This window comes from Manduca sexta, chromosome 12 (assembly GCF_014839805.1).
Source record: "Manduca sexta isolate Smith_Timp_Sample1 chromosome 12, JHU_Msex_v1.0, whole genome shotgun sequence".
Lineage (NCBI taxonomy): Eukaryota > Metazoa > Arthropoda > Insecta > Lepidoptera > Sphingidae > Manduca > Manduca sexta.
The window spans coordinates 7,416,117-7,438,782 of record NC_051126.1 but is presented as its reverse complement, the minus strand read 5'-3'; the positions used below and the strand labels follow the sequence as shown (position 1 = coordinate 7,438,782).

Below are 22,666 nucleotides of genomic sequence, written 5' to 3'. Positions count from 1 at the left end.
GCTGATATTAAATAGAAAAAACTGACATCAGTTTTCCCGACCGAAACAATTTTCTAAAATCTTATATTATGTAATATAAATACTGTTTTTTTAAAAACACCTATACAATGGACACCAGTTACAATTTCTGTTTAACTTTCGACATAGCGATAAAATAGAGTTCAAAAACAGGCGCTTGTAGAGGTTTAGGTACCCCCTATGTAGCATAATGATCTGTGTTAATGCGGGTCGAATGGTGCGTAGCCGACATAAGGATTCGTCGAGTCTACGAATATCATACTTAAATCGTACGTCCGCCGAGTAGCTATAAGAAGCGGAGGATCGCAGGCTGGCTTCCACATATAGCCTCGCTGAGACCTTGTCCGCCTCGCAAGGACGCGCGCAGCCCCTGTACGAAAAACCTCCCGCCATTTTTAAACGAACGCGACCGCGGAAAGTCATCTCTAGAATAATTACTGGCAATAAAACGATTGCTAACATCGAAAATGAATTAGAGATTCAAAAAGTGGTTGATCAGTTAGTGTTCCATTTTTAAATTTTGAAAGTGCTTTAGCTTTTTACAGCTTTTTTCAGGTATGTGTGCTTCTAGATTTTTTTATATTAAGCAAAGTTGTTATTTCTTACTATTAACCTATTGTTTATTTATTTATAACGTAGATTTAAGTTGTGATTAAGTGATACAAATAGGAATACCTGTAAGCTTGATAGAGTTAAAAAAAATCAAATCTTCATAAACAGTATCGACTCATGAGTTCTTTGGTAAAAAATATTTTAAGCAATACTTGAAAATAGTAAACAAACACAAGTAGAAAGAAATTGCATAAACATCGGTTTTGCATTCGTAGTTTTTAAGGTACTCTATCTACCTTTAACTTTGTAAGTTAATGATATAAATATTACTTTTAATATAGACTGAATATTTTCACCAGTTATTCCAGAAAAAAAGAACGATTATAAATTATTTACTATTACAAATTTAGCAAGTCATGAGTTTCAAATCTAATCCCATTATGCAGTCGTGACAGCGAGGTTTGTGAGGATATTCTTATCGCAATATTTGCTGAGCAATGCATTTAGATATTTCTCGTAAAATGATCTGCAGGCTGTATCCCATATTGAATATCATTTAAATCGCACTAAATTAGCAATTGTCAGTAAAACGTCGTCTTACTGGCATTCTGTATTATACTTAAAAGCTAATGAGATTATTAAGGCACGCTTTATTGAATTGAATAAGTAAATGTAATTGTAAAATATGTTGTAGAATATAATACTGACTATAAATCATTGATAAACTGTCTGAATTGAAATAAGATGAGTTGAAATAAATAGATCATTAAAATTATTATTAATCGGGTTTGTTCTAAAACATCACTATTTAAGTATTTAAATCTAACCTCTATATAGATATATAGAGCTTACATTGGTATATATAAGTTATGATTTAGTACTACAAAAATATAGTACTACAAATTATTAAAAACTATTTCTTAAGAGTTGTACTTAAAATGTGCCTGCTACTTTTTTAATTGAAATCAGTCTTTCCAGAGTCTTTACCGTACTTCATGGATTGAAGTACGTATATGGCTATAATTATGAAACATCATAACTATAGCCCAATATGCGTATTTCAGACTATGATCACATGATCACAGCGTAATCAGAGTAAAATCTAAATATCTCTCCCATATTCTTCACAATGTGCTACTATTTTCTTCAAGTTTATCCCAAGTCTGATCTCCACCGTTCGTGATATAGTAAAACCATTGTTTGCTTTACAAGGACTTTTTGATTCTCTGATAGCGGCCAGAGCATTCATGATAATTCTATTGATGCAGTTGCGTTCTCTTAGTTCAATAGGCCTTCTCGTAAAAATATATATTACTATTAGTAAAAGGGCGATTTTAATTTGTTGGAACCAAATCTAATAATAATGCCTGATTAACATTTCCTTAAAAAAAGAAACACTAGTTTTGTTTTCATGTTTCAACATCTTGATGCGATGTAATAACGGCCATTCAAACAAATTATGATCAAGGTATTTTTTACTACGAATTGATATAATGGTATCAAGTGAATAAAGTATAATTGTACTTCGTTTGAAATTCTTATGACTTATAACAAAGTAGAGACAGTAATAAGTACACTATGTAAAGAACAAGTTCTAAGATTTTTTTCCACTATCTTAGCATTTAACAAAATTCATATTTTACAGGAAAAAGTAGACGTATTATAATTGTAACCCTTTTGTATGCGACCTCGGAATTTTACTATCGTAACATTGTTGAACAATAAATTGCAAGATGAAGGAAATATTTACGTCTCGCTGTTATTATGACGTTATTTAATTAGTAATAAGATTATTGACTTGTCATTGAAACCGTTTCAGGATCTATATTTCGCATAAAAGTAGATATCATGAGAAGTAGACAATAATAGAATTATTTTACGATAAAAACGTGCGCTCACTTATTGCGCGTATTAGATAAAGTTAGAGCAAAATATTTTTTTTTAATTTTTTTCTTTAATTAGAACAGTAAGAGGTAATTTTCCGATCTATTGTGTCTGGAATATTCACTATGCTATGAATGAAATTGAATAATCCGTCCATAGAATAGGTTCTATGATTACATATTCCGATCAAAATCAAGTAACAATGCTACCAATGCATTGCAATGGAATTATTTTTGAGTATTATTTAAAAATGCCCACGGATAAGTTTTTACTACAGATCATAGTAATATCTCGTATCCAGAGGGCTAATCCATCGTTTATTAAATCGCCCATTATGGCGTGTTTAGGTTCTTTGCTGTCACCCCTCAACAGTCTAAGGTAGGCCAAGGTAGGCTAATGTATATATGAATGACAAACCTTTACTTGGTTATAATTATTAGTAGGAAATATAATTGTAGATGGCATAGGGGATAATTAGTACCTCTGAGCGGATGTTATAAATTGTTTTGTTTACCTATATAACTATTGTAATACTTACATTACAATAGTTATATAGGTAAGAACTAATGATCTACTTTAATTGATAGCTTGGTTATTCAGAACCTAATTCTTGGTTTGTGCATATTTTTACAGGCGGGATAAACATTGATTTAGCTCGAAAAGAATCTCGTGATGCTTGATTATAATATTATCCCACTGTTTGTATGTTACAAACATAAAAAAATATTTATCTACCATTTGTAGATGCACCTACCTTGTTTATTTACTACATCACCCCTAAGGTGAATTGGTAGAAATTGCTTTGGCATTAAGGTGGTAGCTCAAGGTCCATTTTCATACATTTTGTTTCGGCTTTAATCTGGGTAACTAAACAAGTATTGGCAAGTAAAGAATTTAAATTCACGTCTAGTTAGTGATTAGTTCTCGCAGTTGAAGAAAAACGTAAAATAATTAATAATCATGGATATTTCGGCCTTTAAAATTTAATATGACGAAATTTTAAAGGCAGAAATATCCATGATTATTAATTATTTTTACATTTTTCTTTCAACTGCGAGAACTAATCACTAACTAGACGTGAATTTAAATTCTTTACTTGCCAATACTTGTTTAGTTACCCAGATTAAAGCCGAAACAAAATGTATGAAAATGGACCTTGAGCTACCACCTTAAGTTCGCCTATATACTTCTGTGTAATAAAGTGTATAAATAAATAAAAGACTAAAAATTCAACTGATATGAGCTAAATATAAAGTATACTTTATTTTTATAAACCGTAAAACTCATGAAAATCTATTCATGTTATATTTAATTTTTTTAAAAAGATTTATAGTTTTTGTGTTATAATTTACGCACTTACATGTCGACAGCTTAAAAGTAAAAAGAACTTGAACAACTTCATTCAGTTAAGAGCTGTAATCAATCATTATTATGTATCCATATGGTTCATCATTCTTCACTAATACCCGTTGAGATTCTCAGTTTTTTAGATCGGTATACAATAGGTCTGAATTGCTCCATCATATGGGTATTATATTAATTTTAAATATGCAGGTTGGCAATGTATATTCATACAGATTTGAGAAGATAAGACAGAAAAAGCTGAACGTTTTTAGAGGAAATATGCCACATGGATAGGACAGTCTTGGATTACAATATAAGATTTTTATCTATTATGTTATGGCCTTACACTTTGGCGAAGCATCTGTCGATAGCTGACCTGGAACATAATAAAATAATGACAATATGACAAGCGGTATTTAAATATACCATACCCTTATTTATAATACTAATATCATAAACCGTGAAGTTTATTTATAAAGTTTCTAAGTTTGGATGTAAAGAGGAATCTCTGAAACTTCTCATCAAAAACAAACACACATCACGAATTTATCCCTGAAGGGGTATGCAGAGGTGTAACCAGGGCACCCATTTTTCGTTAAGTGTGTTCTGTCTTATGATGTGATAGTTGACGAGCCTATCGCTATATTGGGCACAAATTTCAATCTGCAGGCTGATACTGAGCAGAAAAACCCAAATATCCCTTTGCCCGACCCGGGATTCGAACCCAGGACATCAGAGTGCTCCCGTAACGCGCATGCATTAAAACTACGCTAGCGAGGCAGTCTCCACCACCGAGGAACTTCTCATCAGATTAAAAAAATTGCCAACAATTACGTATAAGTCCGGTTTGGTATCGTTCGCAGTATATATTGTTGATTGCGTGAGACAATTACATAGGTATGCGATCGGCACCTCCGATCGAAGTTCATTTGCACTCTCGTCACTAGCGATGCAGATAATTGTCTCTGATCACAAAGAAAGTGATTTAAATAAAGGAACTCGTGTGTTTTATCAAGTCTGATGCGAATTTAATGAGCTTCATTTGAACTGCCTTCGGACGTGGCAGAGATCATCTGTAATGGATATGTTGGAACTATTCTTTTTTCGGTAGCAAAAACTTGTTCAGGTATACTTTTCTGTTCAACTGATACGTTATTTACATAACATATTCATATATTCAATAAAGCGTGGAGTATTGAAGGGGTTTATGCAACGTGAATTATATAAAAACATAATTTTGTGATACCGAATATATTTTGTGTATGGTTGTTTAATGTAGTTATTTTTTTTTCATTTAAAGTCGTTCAAGTTGCAATCGATTTTTTTTCATGGGTCTAAATTTTAATTACTAAATTATCGTCACTGAAGCTGCATTATTTACGCTAGTAATTAAATAAATGTCTCTATAATAGCCCAGATATGTAAAATTACCTACACCTGAAAGACATAAAATTATAATATATAGCCTTCCAGAAATACATACCCTGCAAGACACCGTAAAAAATAATCACTACTGTGTATTTAAAATATTCTCTATATTTGCATCGTATATGTTGCAAAGTTTTGCAACATATACGATGCGGGTCCCCAATAAAATAAATTTATTTTTTATTGCATTGCGATGAAATGGGACACGTATACACTATAAAGTAGCAACGCGTTTGTTCCTTTTTTAAATAATCGTCTTACTGTTTTCTTAGTCCTTGAATGTATAGCAGCCAGTATGAGTTGTTAATAATGCGCAAACCTGTTTGATTCCGAAGCTCCATTGAACTTTGTATTACTATCGAGTTGTTACTACGGTTGAAGTACACTCGCGTGGATAATCGCCATCTCATTTAGTTTTCGACTCGTCATTCTTAGAACCCCCATGGCGTTAAATCATGTAATTGTATTTAAACGGCTAAACATATTTGTTCACAAAAACTATAATAATAGGTATATAGAAACAGCGTTTAACGAACATCAAATTGGACTGCTAGGACAGAAGTCGTAGGTTCCGTATTTCCAAAGCTGGAACACGCAATGGGGCGGTTTACTGTCGAGGAATAGCTGTGTGACGTTACTTATATTACTGATTCGTCTCCATGAATTTCGGAAACTGTGTACTCTACGAACCCATATTAATAGAGTATATTAGAAGAGAGGCAATTTCCCCCAATAATCAATAAAGCGTGTAAATTCAACGACATACATAAACTACAATAGTAAAAAATAGTTTTCACATTAGGACATTTCGGATAGAATTCCCAATTCTATCCTATCTTATAGTGAGATGCATAATAAAATTATATTGTTATTCGAAAAAATAATTTATTTACAATAAATCATTGCTTGGCTTGGAAAATATATCGAATGTATTTCTTTACTAGAACTAATAGAGCATTGTATAGATACCAATAGAGGTAAATCTCTGAATAGCTTTATCCTAATACATATCAGTTATTTAAAGTTCACTGACTCTGTTCATGTTTTGACTCCTACAATGTACTTTAGCTATTGTTAACATGTAAATTATTGCCAGACGTGACGATAGGTACATAAGTATGTCATCCCAAATGATGTAAGTAAATAGAGTTACTATATCGGTGACAGTTATAGCTGTAAACATAAATACTGATTTCTTTAATGCAGTAATGATATTCGTGTAGGGTTTTACCTATACACCCTTTAAGAATAAAACAAGGTACACTGTTTCAAATAACTGATATATTGAATTTACTAATGCTAATACTAATGATAAATGTGCGATGCGAACGCGGTATGATAATGAACTGATTGAATTTTACAAATGAGGTAACAAACATAAACAAAAATTGACGAATTGAGAACCTCCTCCTTGTTTTGAATGCCTGTTGTGATAAATGCTGAGTCTACGTGTGCAGATGCATGTGCGGTTATACCGTACAATTTGCATAAACTACAGAAAAAGCAGTTGGCATTGTTTTTATCGCTGACTTACATTTCAAGTCTTATAGGCTAGACCAAAAGGCAAAATAGTAAATCTCGTACTACAATTTTAACTCCTTTTAAACCGCATTGGTACAGATACAATTAAATAAAGCAATGAGTTTTGATATTTGGTATCGTTTTTGAATAATGATGCTACGAAAAAATAGTTTCTATCGACATATTGCATCTATATAACTCACCAACTTATGTCTCGAAGTAGTTTAATAATTCCTAATGAGATTAAATAGGCTTATTAAGGCGTAGCAATTATTGTTACCAGTGTTTGTTTTTTGAATATTTGTCCTGATATACGTTAACGCGAACGGGAATTACCTCGCCAAAGAACTGAATTCAATTTGAATTCTGATCTGAATCTTCGTCACAATTTACCAAACCCACATCCTAGTAAAGGAATGACCGGTTCAATATTACACGTGTCCCAGATAGACATCAACAATAACCGCATATTTGAATGTATTCGGTACATTTGGCGTCAGGGCCAAGTAGGTTTGTCTCAAGTTCAATGCCAAGAATCCGTTTCTTCCCCCATAACACTATATTATATGAATTAACTATTATTCCGATCGCGGTTTCTTATTTACATTGTATTGGCCTGTTTAGGTCACCTTGTTGGCACTAAGTGAGTTCAGCATTTTCATTTTGCATCGTGAATTCTTTTGACAACTGCTGTTCACTTCATTACACGTTGCGGTTGGTATGATCGCTCTATGCGAGTGTTACTAAAATTCTTTACTTATAATTTATATATAATATATAATTTGCTTTAAAATTTTTATGCTCTATGCCTTCATTTTGTTGAATTGTTTGTTTAGGCTCTCTGAGATTATCTTTACAAGGTCAATATTTATTTTAAGGCGGTAATTTTTTTCGCATTACTGTCAACTCTGAAATTGTTATTGTCTTTTATTCCCATCTTACAAATACTAATTACATTATAATAACTTCCAAGTAACACGTCTTTAAGTGCGCTTATAGGTATATGTAAAAATAATGTACGGATCAGACTTATTTTATATTTAGATCCCCGAATCTAATATTGATTATAATGTTGCCAGAATTAATAACTTATCTTGGGTGTCTCGACTCGCAATCCACAAGTTAAAACAGTTTTTTTTTTACATAATAAACAACAAATATTTATAAATAAATGAAACACCTAAATTATCAAAGTAATTTAATAATTTCCTTTATCTCAAGGCTAATAGAGACATCATTGTATCATCGCGAATCCTCGTTAAGGAAAAAATATGAACAGGAAACCTTGATTAATGGACAATGAATATTCACGGTATTACTTTTGATAGGCACTACGCTTAATAATAATGTATGATGGGTTGTGCAGAAGGGCACTCTATTGTAATATTGTCAAACCATTACTAAATGATAATCGAAGCACCCAAGAATTATAGGAAATAAAAAACAAGGAAAATGACAACTGTAGAATTTTAATGGTGTAAATTGCGTAAAGTTGTTTTTAATTTTCACTGTAAATTAAGTTGTTGGTGTTTTACTAAATAGTAATATTGGTGTTAATCTTGATGGGTAATTAAATGTAATCCAAATAAGACGACCACAACTTACATTAATAGGAACTCACACATACTATTTTAATTTCTTTATTTCGAGGTGACGTCCGCGGCAAATGTCTATTTTTTATTTTCAAAGTCATCATTTATAATATGTGGCCATGGTTTGTGTGACAAAATTCATTCAAATCAGTTCACCACTTTCTGTGTTTATTTTTAACATACATCTAAAGATATTTACATTTACACTCACATTCACATTCACAAACTTTCGCACAATTGTCATATATTTGTATAACAAATGCATATATCGAGACGGTTTCGTTTCGGATCCAATACGGATCTAAAAACAATTCATGCATCACTCAAAATACGACAAAATGTCACTTAACGGTATCAAAGTGATCGTGAAACAGAACAACGGTAGATAGTGACACAGAATGAAGTATTCATAATGATGTATATGTCATCTCGAAGTCATCAGATTGAGACGTGTGACGCCCTCCGATGATTTGCGTTTCATAATATACTTATACTCGTCATAAAAAGTAGATCGCGATTTTAAAGCTATATTTTGCACTGACATCTGGGACGAGATTATAAATTGTTGATTCGTCCATGACAATGAGTCGTAGGATATCTCGGAAATTGTAAATTACATTTATGCGTGTCAATCCATTACGATCAAGGTTTTTTAGAATAAAGTTTAAAACATAGTATTACAGTAATAAATGTTGAAACTAACTTCAATACATAATATTGATAATATTATTCAATCTATAAATTATAAGAGGCGTAGTTTGAAAAGTTTTGAGTAGTATTTAGAAGTTTGACAAGACGGGTTTTTCAAAGAACATTTGTTTGGACTGGGAGGTGGTTGATGACAGACATGCGACGCATCGGAAAAATCCCCAAATCCTTTCTTGAACTTGGTTGAAAAATGTGTTGTGCTATGATGGCGCCCTACATCGAAGAGGGATATGGGCAGATAGAGGAATATGGAGCCTTTGCATGATTGTATTACTGAGTATTAGATTATGCTATGATATAAAGCATTTTCTGTACCCAATTTGCTGTTTTTTAAAAGAAACTTAATTTTTATTCCATGAAAACTAGTGATAATATATTTACAACGAACACACAAGTAACTTCAAATAATAATCAAACAACAAAAACTGTTACATATTTAAATTAAGACAATTATTATAGTTACATAAAAAAATCAAGGAATTCGGTCAATTATGTACAGTACAAACAAAAAATGCATAAGTCGACTGTGTAATGAAATATCATCGTTTAAAAAAAATAAGATTACATCTCAACGGTAATTAATTCTTGAATTATGAAACACGGTAGCTCTTTATTAAACGTTTGTTCTTAGTTGTCTGCGGAAGACGTTAACTTTTTATTAATGAACTATGAAGTAAGTTGGTTCTAGAATAGTAAACATTTGAGAATTGGGATCTAAAATTGACTTGGGAACATGACTAATACGCCATGCTAATTTTAAATATATATAAGTAGGTATGTAAGCGGGTTCAAAGGAAACTGAGGATAGAACTTGATCTTAGAGAACTTAGTTACTTGGATTATAATTATTATTGTAGAAGGAATAAAATAACCCGAATCAAGTTTAGGTTTAGGTATAATATTGTTCGACTCGAATTCATTCGAAACCAAATGCAAAGTAAAACATTGATCTTTGTTATGTAATTAAATTAAAAAATATTAACGAATTAAACCTACTAACGCAAAAATTAACAATACGTGCCAAATTTTGGAATTCTGGCACATTAATGTACCAAAGTATAGGTTAAATACTATTTCCTGTGCCACGAGTTATTTTGGCTGTTCATAGTAAGCACGTGCAAGCGTGTAATACGTCTCATCGCGTTCTTGACCATAATTGAAATTGACATACAGAATACTATTCGACATCAATTTCACAAAGACAACATAACACAACTGCATTTCGAGTTTACACTATGATAGAGAATAAGAAGTCAGATTAAAACTATTTAATATTTATCGAGATACGGGGCAATTGAATAAATTAAAAGGATCGTAATCCGTCATTAGCTTGTCTTTGTTTGATGGTCATTGAACTCTATATAATTTCGAAATATAATTACAACGAGATTACTATCGCGAACCACGTACCAAATGAGGATGTTTTTCTTATGTGCGTGCAACAATGACCGTTTTTTGTAGCGACTAAACCGTGTAATATAAAGGACTCTTTGTTTTAACGCCGTGTTTTGCGTTTAAGGAGCCCGGAGCTATGGTCCATAAAAAGCAAAGTTCTCGATATGTTAACAATAGTGGTTAAACCATGGTTTATAAGTTGTATCTTCAAAGGCTAAATGTAACCAGTTTAGGCGTTTGAATCTGCTCGGTGCTTACTGTTCACATATTTAAATGAAATAATAATACTTGAAATTTTTAAGATTTTAATGATAAGTTTGTAAAATTTCAAACTACTAATATGTGTACTTGAGTGAGAGATCGTCAGGGGAAATTGGTATTGCCCTATCTAGTATCTTCGTGATCTTCGCTGTTAAAAATAGATACAAGGCTTTTATGGTGATGACGTCATAGGGATCTCCGAAACCCTGATGCATGTTGAATTAGACTTTGAGTAACGGAACACTTAATAAGACATGCCTCCGCTTAGCGGTACCATTGATTTTTAATAGGCCAATTATCTATTTCAAATTCAACGAATAGTTCTTTAATGATGTACAGAATTATTTTATTATATTGATTTAAGACGACTATAAATTGTTTAAAACGTAACTTAGCATATTTGATTAAAGTATAATGCTAAATCCGTTATGTGTTTAACGTGGAAAAAATAAACAAATGATGTAAACCCAAGAACTAAACATTCTAAAAATGAATTTGTCGATGTTTCTAATAGGATGATAAATTGTTCTAGATATTGCTTCCGTATAATTCATATTTAATGAATTACGTAATATTTTAAAGTATAAAAAGAAGCAGTAATGGAGCAAAACTTAAAGTCCAAAAGGAATAAACTTTATTGATTTACATTAAAGTAGATTATGATGGTATTTTATTTTATGATGATATTTGTATCGGTATAAAGAAAAAAGCTAATGATATAATGAATATAATGTAGTAGGAATACATATTTATAATAAACAATGTACTATCTCACTTATTGATAATATAATTAATCTTTCTCACACAGAACTGAAAACAAATTAATTGTCACTGCAATTATGTGCCGTAAATTTTTTTATAGTATCGTTCGAAAAATACTTAATTTTCTTAACAGATTGCCAAGTTGAATGGTCATTGACCGTTTATGTATTTTCATTAAATTCATACTCTATACCTACAACCATTCACTCATAAAGAACTCGTAAAATGACGTTATCTTATTAATATTTCTAAGTATGTCCCTTATAGTAGGAACCTAGGCTGAACCATTGTAATAAACCATGATATTCTTCAAGAGTACCTCTTTTCTTATAAATGTATCAATCAGTGTTATTGAAGATATATGTATATTCTTCACTGCACACCCATTGTAATACAAGCTCCCATGACAGTCCAATCGATGCAAATTAAGTAACTAGTCTAGAGTCAATACATTATTAGAACGAAGAATAAATAACTTATATCTCATGCCAAAACCTTTAACTTATCTTCTGGAATTTGGACAGGTCAGTAGCTGTAAGAAAGCAGCGGCCTTCATTTGTGATTTCTACCTTCATCCCTTTTATCCAACTAAAAAGCAATTACACTGCCGGTACATGGCAAAAGGACGTTTTACATAAACTTTCAGACGTTGTTAGCTTCTTCTTTTACACTGATAACGAAATGGTATATAACTAAATTGTAAAAAAAAAATATAGCAGTACATAGTAGTATATATGGAAGTATAGCAACGACCTTGCCACAATAATCGCCTACCATTGAACCAAATACCCAACATCACCCATAATTAAGACAATACAATAAGAAAGTAGTCAGCTGGTTGCACAATAATGTCTTAGAATCGCCGGATGATCGCGATACCATCAGCCTCTAGCCCGTGAAGCCAGTTGCTAAACCCAAACGATTTATTTATTGCTGTTCGGCTTTTATCTCACCGAGATTGTGAGATTGTCTTATATGGTTACACAGTTGGTGTGCTTTTAGGCTTCTGTTTATGTACATTGGCCTTGCTTTTGTTGTTTTTATTTGTCCTTAATGTAATTAGTCATCTTGTAGACATGATAGGATAAATATGTACAGACGACGTGTTCAAAAGATTTACTGTTTTAATAACTTTATTTGCAGAGAAAAGGTCACGCGTTTAACGCCAGAGTAATACGATAATTACCTTTTTTATTATTAAAAATGTTTTTTCCAATTATTATGATAACAACAACTTTATGTGACGAACGTTTGCTTCTACCCACACGATCGCAAGACTGTCAAATTAGAATAATTTTAAAACGTATGTCTATATTTGACACAACTGTGATTTTTTTCCGTTATAACCGCACTAACTTCACACCTAACAAAATGCAAGACGTATAATACATATAAAAAAGTAACAAAATATACTTTTATTTGCAATGTTCTATTGACAATTTGCATTAGTTATGCTCTCAATAATCGCTTGTATAAATATTTATATAGAATGGTACGAACAGTAACATTATTTTGTGTAATTAACGGATTATCTTGTAAATAACTCTAGGAGTGAAATCATATTATGATTGCTCACGTTTTGACTCGGAGTTAATGCACAGAGTCGTGATTTTGAAGGAACATAAATATATCTTCATATTTATATAAAATTGTAATCATCATTAAAGGGTCAAGGAACTAATAGTTTGTGGTACACATACACGCCTTTTATCCCCGAAGGGGTAGGCAGAGCTGTAACTGGTGCACCGAATTTCGTCGTGCAGATTTCCTTCCGTGGCGTGATAGCGCACGTTTATTTTCTAGTTTGACCAAGATACTAGCTAATCTACAGGTAGATAGATGCGGCAGGGTCTTTGACTTACAATATATTTTTTAGAACTTTTTAAGAGGAACAATTCCGTCATACATGTTTGTTCCGTAACTTTAACTGTTTACGCAGTGCATGCAATGGAAGTTTTCAAAAGGAACAAATTTTCCCCATTTTTGCAACATTTTTCATTGATGCTCCACTCCTATTATGTATGGCGTGATTTAACATAGGCTATACATAGCCTTTCCCGATTAATGGGCTATCCAAGTAGTAGTAGTTCTTGAGATTAGCATGTTAAAATAGACAAACTCTTCAGCTTTATATAAGTTAATTTAGATTTTCTTAGACGTTATGGCTGCCTTTCAAGTTAAGACGTACATAACGTATAGGTATTCTCAAATGTAATCGTAAGTTGTATAGTTACGCGGTTTACATTTTTAAAATCCTACACAATATTTTAAAACTTGCTGCAGCGGCCCACGTAAGTGTGTTGCATTCTGGAAACACTATGTATATCTGACCGCTATGTACACCTTGTTCAAACAGGGCGGCAATATATATAATTGTGTTGACTGGCGAAGGTATTTATGCCTCATCAATCGACATTCCATCTGGACCCCGCATGTTTACTACCAGGGTAACTTGCAGTGCACGTATAAAAAATTGTAAAAATAAGTTTGAGTTTGAATTCGATGGAATTAAATAGATGCTCGTGTATATTATCTATAAATACTTAGTCTGGCCATAAATACTGTTACACTTAATTATAAAAAAATATTACATTTGAATTTCGAATCTGTCATTTTTATACGATTGTTCATTGTGTTTTCTCATTTTGGCGCCAATACATTGTAAAATATTTTGCGATATTAAAATGGTGTGGGGTGATAAAGAGAACCGAATCGCTGTGATAGCATTACACAAAGTAGGTATGGAGCCAAATGCAATTTTTAAAACTCTCCATACACTTGGTATTAGTAAAATGTTTGTGTACCGGGCTATTAATAGGTACAATGAGACCTCCTCTGTTTGTGACAGAAAAGATCTGGCCGTCCACGTAGTGTTCGTACGAAAAAGGTGGTCAAAGCAGTAAGGGAAAGAATTCGAAGAAATCCTGTCCGAAAGCAAAAGATTTTATCTCGGGAAATGAAGATAGCACCTAGAACCATGTCGCGTATTTTAAAAGATGACTTAGGACTTGCAGCCTATAAGAGACGCACTGGCCATTTCTTAACTGATAATTTAAAGAAGAATAGGGTGGTAAAATCGAAACAACTACTGAAGCGGTACGCAAAGGGAGGTCACAGAAAAATTTTGTTTACGGATGAGAAAATTTTTACAATTGAGCAACATTTTAACAAACAAAATGACCGTATTTATGCTCAAAGCTCTAAGGAAGCTTCCCAATTAGTCGACAGAGTGCAACGTGGACATTATCCGACTTCAGTGATGGTTTGGTGGGGTGTTAGCTATGAAGGAGTGACTGAGCCATATTTTTGTGAAAAAGGTATCAAAACATCGGCACAAGTGTATCAAGATACCATTCTTGAGAAGGTAGTTAAGCCCCTTAACATCACCATGTTCAATAACCAAGTATGGTCCTTCCAGCAAGACTCGGCGCCGGGTCATAAAGCTCGGTCCACGCAGTCTTGGTTGGAATCGAACGTTTCGGACTTCATCAGAGCTGAAGACTGGCCGTCGTCTAGTCCCGATCTTAATCCGCTGGATTATGATTTGTGGTCAGTTTTAGAGAGTACAGCTTGCTCTAAACGCCATGATAATTTGGAGTCCCTAAAACAATCTATACGATTGGCAGTGAAGAATTTTCCCATGGAAAGAGTGCGTGCTTCTATTGATAACTGGCCTCATCGTTTAAAGGACTGTATTGCAGCCAATGGAGACCACTTCGAATAAGCTTTTTATATTTTTAATTGTTTTATATTTATGTATTAAACTGACACACTGTAAAAGTAATAAATGTTATTTGCAGTTAACAATTTTCTTTTTTCTTTATTACAATATTTATGGCAAGACTAGGTATATATATTACTAGCTTTTGCTCGCGGCTTCGCCCGCGTGAAGGTGTTTTCCAGGATAAAATTCCACTGTTTGATAAAAGTCTTGCTACATATTTTCCCGGTACTTATAGGTTCAAACTAATTTTATCCCCAATCTATAATTTCAGTTCAATCAGTCGAAAATCTAAGAACATTTATACAAACTTTCATCCCCTATTTTATCCCCTTAAGGGTAGAATTTATCAAAATCCTTTCTTAGGGGATGCCTACGTCATAGTAGCTTTATGCATGTAAAGTCTTAGCCCGATCCGTCCAATGGTTTGGGCTGTTCCTTGATATATCACTGTCAGTCACCTTTGAGTTATATATTATATTAACAACTGAAGTTAGCTAAAATAGAGTTTCTCGAAGCCGACCACTATTTATGTACTATGTATTTTGAGACTATGCAATTTTGTCGCGTTCGCGATTCACTTTCACTTTTGTTGAGTTTCAGAACGCGATATTAGATCCTCCAACGCGCACGCGAATTTGAACTTTATGCAGCGGTAATAAATTACAAATTGACTCTCCATTTTATTTAGAAAACGTTTGTATGGGAAATAGAAAAATGCTGTTTTGAGGATTTTCCCGGCAATTATTCGAATTTTTCTCACCTTTTAAATCTTCCCTAGACCTCCACGAATAATTCAAGACCAAGATAAGATAAATCCGTTCAGCCGTTCTCGAGTTTTAGCGAGACTAACGAACAGCAATTCATTTTTATATATATAGATATAAATGATTTCTTATGTCACTTGCTCAATTGGGACTTGAGAACGAATTAATCAATTTCATTCATGATTTTTTTATAGTTTTGCAATATCGTATAAAGCTTTTATTATGAAAAGAAAAATTAAGAAAATTGCTCAGAATATTGAAAAAGTTCATGAAATTAAACGATTATTTTTACATCGCGCGTTTAATAAATTTATGAATTTTGGAATAACACTTTAGTTCCTAAAATGGTTTCTATCTAAGTGTCTAATTGTTTTGATCTTTACCATTACAATAAGAAACAAATTATTCAGTGTGATCAGCAGTGCATACAGTTCGGCATATTATTATGTTTTTCTATCCTAATTATTCATTTTGATACACTACACAGGAAACTTCAGATGAATAAATATCTCGTAAAGTCTTCCTCTTAATAAATCTATGTTAATAACAGAATACATCTAACAAGATCATAAACGATTATGATTACTCATAAACGCAAATTCCTTTGTGAAGTGTAACAATTTGCACGAATTTTATCTTAATTAATAACAAGAATATTGTTGAAGGAAATTACGACATCTGTTTTGTTTAAAGACAAAGACTATGTAAGATTATCATCGTGGAATTATATTTTTTGGTTAATATACAATTTTTTTATGATAAAGGAACAATAATGTTTTTAACCTAGATAAATCATTGCCAGCTCGTGGGAAAGGTTTCTTTAGTCAGTTATGCTAGATGCATTATCACACCTATTATCTAATGGTGTAGGCTGAGGTGTAACGAGCGCCTTAATATGCCAACAATAATAAATTACATTAAGATAAAAAAATGCATCTTGTAGCGTTACATGCTAGGTTAATCACGCGACTCTATTATGTTTGGTAAAAATTCGATTACGAAATTAGGTCTGAAAGGTATAAACACGATCTAGTATCAAACCCATAGTACCTAGACTGAAGTATAAAAATATTAAAATAGATAAAATACCTCGGCTAAAACAATTATAAAATTATCTTGCGACTGTAAAAATTTTCTAAGCATTTTTCTGTTAGTTTTAATCTTACTAATTATTTCTTCTACCATAAATTAGTTAATGCACTTGAATGTTAGATGCAAATTTATGAACCATATCATGGATTTTTTTATTAGTTAGACTACTTTTCCTTGAAAATATAAAGTTACATTTTTTTTCTGGGAAAGGCTTCGCACATGCAAAATTACGAACTAAAACCTGAATTAAATATATGAAAAAGAATATGGGACCCAGGATTGTTCGCTATCGCTATAACAAGTCGTTTACGAGCCCGGAGCAGCTTTTGAGAAGTCTTACATACGGAATATGCGCGTATTTTTCTTTCTTTATCAACTCGATATGTTAACTCGTGCAGACTTTTTATTTTAAACCTTTTAATTCAAAAGTAAAACAGCGTCGGTGTATATTTTTAAACAAGTTGTTTACTTGAGGCTTTTATACAAGGCAACAGAATCTAGACACATGACAGTGTCTCCGCTAAGTTCGCAAAGCATTCTTACTTTACAAGCTGTTACGCAGACGTTGTCATGTCAATAGCTATGTTTTACCACATCACTAGAGACTTAGAATTGGTCATAGAAATCGGGACAAGCCTTTGATGAGGAAGACGGACGGCGTGGTCAAGGTGGTGGGAAGCTGCTAGATGAGATCAGTCCTCATCTAACTCTTCTTCTCACCTTGGACAAAACACCATGGAGTGAAATCCTAGAGGCTTACACTCAGCATTGGGTCGACATATAGGCTGAAGAGAAGACTACTAGGACACCGTTGAAGTGACTCCTGAAGGTTTCTTGTAACATGGCCGTGAGTTATTTTATGTCAAATATGGGGATAGATTATCCAGAAGGGTTGACTTCAGAAAAGGTACCGGTTGTAAAAACGAAGTCAAATCCTTTCTGTAACATACTTAGAAAACTGTATTGCGTTTAACTAAAAGTCAACTACAATGGGATGATATTTTTGCTGATATCATATGAGAGAAAGAGACAGTACTATGCTTTTAATGCTTAGTATCGTCAAAATAGTGGATGTCCACTAGGCTTGAGAGCAGTGGAAGATTACTAACTTAGACACTATTGAATTATGATATAACTTTGTTGGGTTTCGATTCTGATTGCATCGGATTCCATGTTTTGGTATGCTTAAATACAGGAATCTGGCGTACGTAGTATGCAATCGAACTGCACATTGTATGGCTAGATATTTTATTATAAGTAATTTTTCCTACATGTGTCAGTGGCAGTGAACATAACAAAAAACAAGTTTCATCCGGTGCAGTTAGTGATCATTGTCCCTTATTGCATATGGATGTTTTAATAATTGTAATAATTGAATTGAAATTGCATAATTAATATTGTCAGGGGCATTTATTACTCACTAGTTGTTAAACAGTTGGAAAATATTTAAATTGATACCAATATCTGATGATACACCTCAACATATTTTAATATCGTTATAGGTCCTAGTTTTTTTTTATAAATTAGAGCTCTTTTGTATAAATAAATTTATCAACAAGAAGAAACTTTGTCGTATCGCCAGTATCGAACGCAATGTAAATAAAAAAATATACTTAATTTAAAATATCGTAAAATAACTATTTTACTTTTATGACAATTGATTTTACTTTTTGCAACCAGCCGGCTGCCCGTCGTTAACTCTTTTGAAGGACCCATCCCGAGTTAATGGTTTAGCGAAATCCAGCTTTAAGTATTCCCCACATAAGAATCGAAAATTAGTTTACAACCTGTATAAGCAGCAACTGGACAAAATGGACGATAAAAAAATAAACGTAATAACTAATAAATATTTTAATTGTTTTATTACACAGATCGATTATTTTAAACACGTTGTAGAGCATGTAGAGGTGCGTAGTCTCGTAGCCTTGGCCGTGAACCTCTCGTGATGTCTGCGCGCACCAACAGATGGCGCAGTAAAACAAAAATAAATAATACATACTTAAATAAATCCGCCCGAAGTCTGGAATTAACTAACTGAGTCTCTGCATCCCTTAGGAGATAAAAGGCGTGAGTGTGTGTAAAAATAAATTGATGGTAAGAAAAGAGCGTAAAGGAGCATGTCGTATGAAGATAAATGATTAAACCTCGCTGTAAGAGCGAGCGAGCATTTTTTGCATGCGATAGTATTTAAACGGCATTAAAAAAATAACATTGCGTATTTGACGATAACGTATTATGGAATAATAATTATTATTTGACGTGCGTATGCTACGTAAACCCACCGTTGAAGCAATTCGCTGTTAACACTTATTCGGGCTTATTTATAGACACTATTTCTCAGTAGAAGTGGACTGCGCATAAGATACTTTGCAAAAAATATCAATAAAAATGAGCTCCATAAAAATCCAACAAAACTTTAAAAATTAACATCAGCCATGTATGCGCTCAAGGTGCACATCGTAATTTATATCAAGCCACAATATCAGAGCTCAATCGAGCAGTCCAAAGAATGCAGAGCCAACCGCAGCCTATGTACTGGATAGTTTATCTAGAGACGAACCTGTTTTGCAAAGCCAAAAACAGATGACGTCGTAAAGTATCTACCACGATATTTTATGCGTAAGAGAACCACGCACCTGTGGCTATATCGCAACGATATCGGTGTACCAATATATTTTTTATTCTATTATTGCATGATCCCGTACATTGCCTTCTGCTTTTAGTTACATACGCAATGTCTGTAATGTGTACAACTTGCCAACTGGCTGGCAATTTTTACCAATAAGAATAAAAGTTGGAACTTCGATTTACTTCTGTATCTATGCGTTATTATATAAAGCTGAAGAGTTTGTTTGTTTGAACGTGCTAATCTCAGGGACTACTAGGTCAAATTGAAAAATTGCTTTAGTGTTGGAAAGCCCATTTATCGAGGCTATATATCATCACGCTATTACCAATAGGAGCAAAGCTGTAAAAACGGGGAAAATTTATTCCTTTTGATTTAGAGTGAATTTGGTATGGAGATAGTTTGAGACTCTACGAAGGACATAGGCTACTTTCTATCGCGGGAAATTATGTAGCGGGAATTTTATCCCCTATTTTTTAACGCAGGCGGAACCGCGAGCAAAAGCTAGTAATTTTATAAATTGACTAATTTATCATTAAACCTAGTCGGACCACGTAAATAACGATAAATAATTTGTATGCAAAAATGTGGACTATTCTTGAAAGTTTTTAAAGATATTCAACCGATTAACTTTAATTTTATTTAACTAGGTAAATACCGTGTCATTATAATACATAAAGAAGGTACAGTTTACTTCACATAATACGCGTCACAGGCCATCCTAGTAATGTTTTTTCGAATAAAAACAAACTGGACGTGCCGGGCAGCATTTTTGTTCATGCTTATTTTTAACATCACCAAGTTGTAATTATTCGTGGCAATGAACCGGGTGCAAGTCGATCTGTTCGTACGAAGGCTGCGTGGTTGTTGACATGTGACCTTTAGAGCCGGGGTGGTTTCACAGCACCACATGAAATATGAGGCAAGATGCGTCGGAAATTTTCGTAATTGTTGCAATATCGTGCACTGGAATGGACATGCTTTTATATTCAAGGAATGATAATCTGTTATGTATTTTAATTCTTGTTGTAATTTATTATTAAGTTTGACTTAACCTTTAATCATATATATATAACCTTTAATCATAATATTTTGTACAGATGCTTATACAAGCATGTGTACAAAATATTATGATTAAAGGTATTATTTAATATCGGATATTAAAAATATTGTATGTTTTGTTTCTAATGGATAAACTCAAATAATATATAATCGATTTTTATAATACTTTTAATATAACTTATGACTACTTATGATCGCTATAGCCTTACTCCATAAATAGACGTTATCGAGACGAGAACAAGAGAGATTTATGTGTAAATATATTTATATTTAAAGTTTTTATAAATATTAAATAACTACGTAGAAGAAAGTAACTGCCCTCTCTTTTGATAGTTGTATTTTGTGCTCCTGTACAACGTATGAATTTTAGCTGATTTATGTTTACTCTTAAACGTAAGGGTACTTATACGAGAATAATACAGAGCTAAAATTAATAAAATGTATTTACTTGAACATATTGTGTTTATCGGACCAAAGCACCTATTTACCCGATATTATAAATGAAAAAATTGAATTTGAATCTAATCACTTTAAATTTACGTTAAATCTAAAGGAATACATAATGTTAACTTACATTAACAATCTAAAACAGCTACAAATGCCATACACCTACATTAGACATTACTACCTACCCAATAAAAACACATGAAAACAGTCTACAATTTACAAATGAAAATACATGTCACTATTTTCAAGCAATTTAAGTGATCAAAGTGTCAGTAAGAAAAATATCGTGAATTCTTTTTATGGCCAACTGATAGTTATAATTGGTCGTAATGGGCAAGCAGTCATAGCCTGCGAATATTACTTTTATAGGACGAGGTTAAGCGAGTTCGTTGATATTGTGTCGTACGGCCTTGACATACAAAACTTGACATCTTGACATACCTAAGTATATACGTTTTTTAGTTTTTCTAATTACCTAGAAAGAAAAGGAAGAAAGAATAATTTATTGTCGCGGTACGTGATGTATACTTACATATAGCTATATGTATCACTACATAGTATAAAACAAAGTCGCTTTCTCTGTCCCTGTGTGTGCTTAAATCTTTGAAACTACGCAACGGATTTTGATGCGGTTTTTTTTAATAGATAGAGTGATTTAAGAGGAAGGTTTATATGTATAATAATAACATCCATTAAATATTCAGCATTGCACCCGTGCGAAGCCGGGGCGGGTCGCTAGTATATATATACATAACGAAAAAAACACTAACCCCTTAATTCATAAACATTATTTATCTAAGGACGGATCATTCCGGTGATAACAAGTCTGTTAGTCTCTCAGCTTTGTTTATCTCGCAGCTTGCTGTTTGTTCAGCTTTGTTAATCTGACAGCCGACTAGATTAAAGTTGTATCTCAATATTAGCTAATCACAACGGCCCTATGTCTATGCACTGAAAAACAGACTTGTTATCACAGCAATGCTCCGTCCTTACATAAATAAGGTTTATGAATAAGGGGGTAAGTACTTAGAACAATTTCTATGTCCCAACCACGACAACCACGAGCGACCTACCTTTTTTTAACTCTTTTTAATAATGTACCGTGGTTTGGTTGAGTATTAGGATTAATTTATTGATACTGTTTATTGAATAGAAATGTGAGCGTTTGCAGACCATAATGCTTGATTTGCATATTTAATTGACCATTAGCTCTGCAATCCGATGTTTTTGTATTGTAAATATAACGTGGTACACATAACACAATTCAATATTCACATTTATTATATTGTCATATTGTAATAAATCGACTGCGATCGACTATTAGAGAAGCAGCGATAGCCTAGTTCGGTGTGGAATGGACTGCCCAGTCGAATGTTCGCAAGTTCAAATCCCAAGGGCACACATCGCTGACTTTTCTAACAATTATGTGTGTATTCTTTGTGAATTATCGCTTGCTTTAACGGTTAAGGAAAACATTGTGAGGAAA

At 32.9% G+C, this 22,666-nt stretch overlaps 1 protein-coding gene across 1 annotated transcript in view; it reads left to right on the top strand.

The window, feature by feature from the left end:
- Positions 1 to 320: 320 nt before the first annotated feature.
- LOC115440405 (serine-rich adhesin for platelets) overlaps positions 321 to 22,666 on the top strand; it is a 30,821-nt gene continuing 8,475 nt past the window's right edge. Inside the window, exon 1 of the mRNA XM_030164691.2 lies at positions 321 to 573. The gene's annotated coding sequence lies outside the window, so the exon portion shown is untranslated. The remainder of the gene's footprint in view (positions 574 to 22,666) is intronic.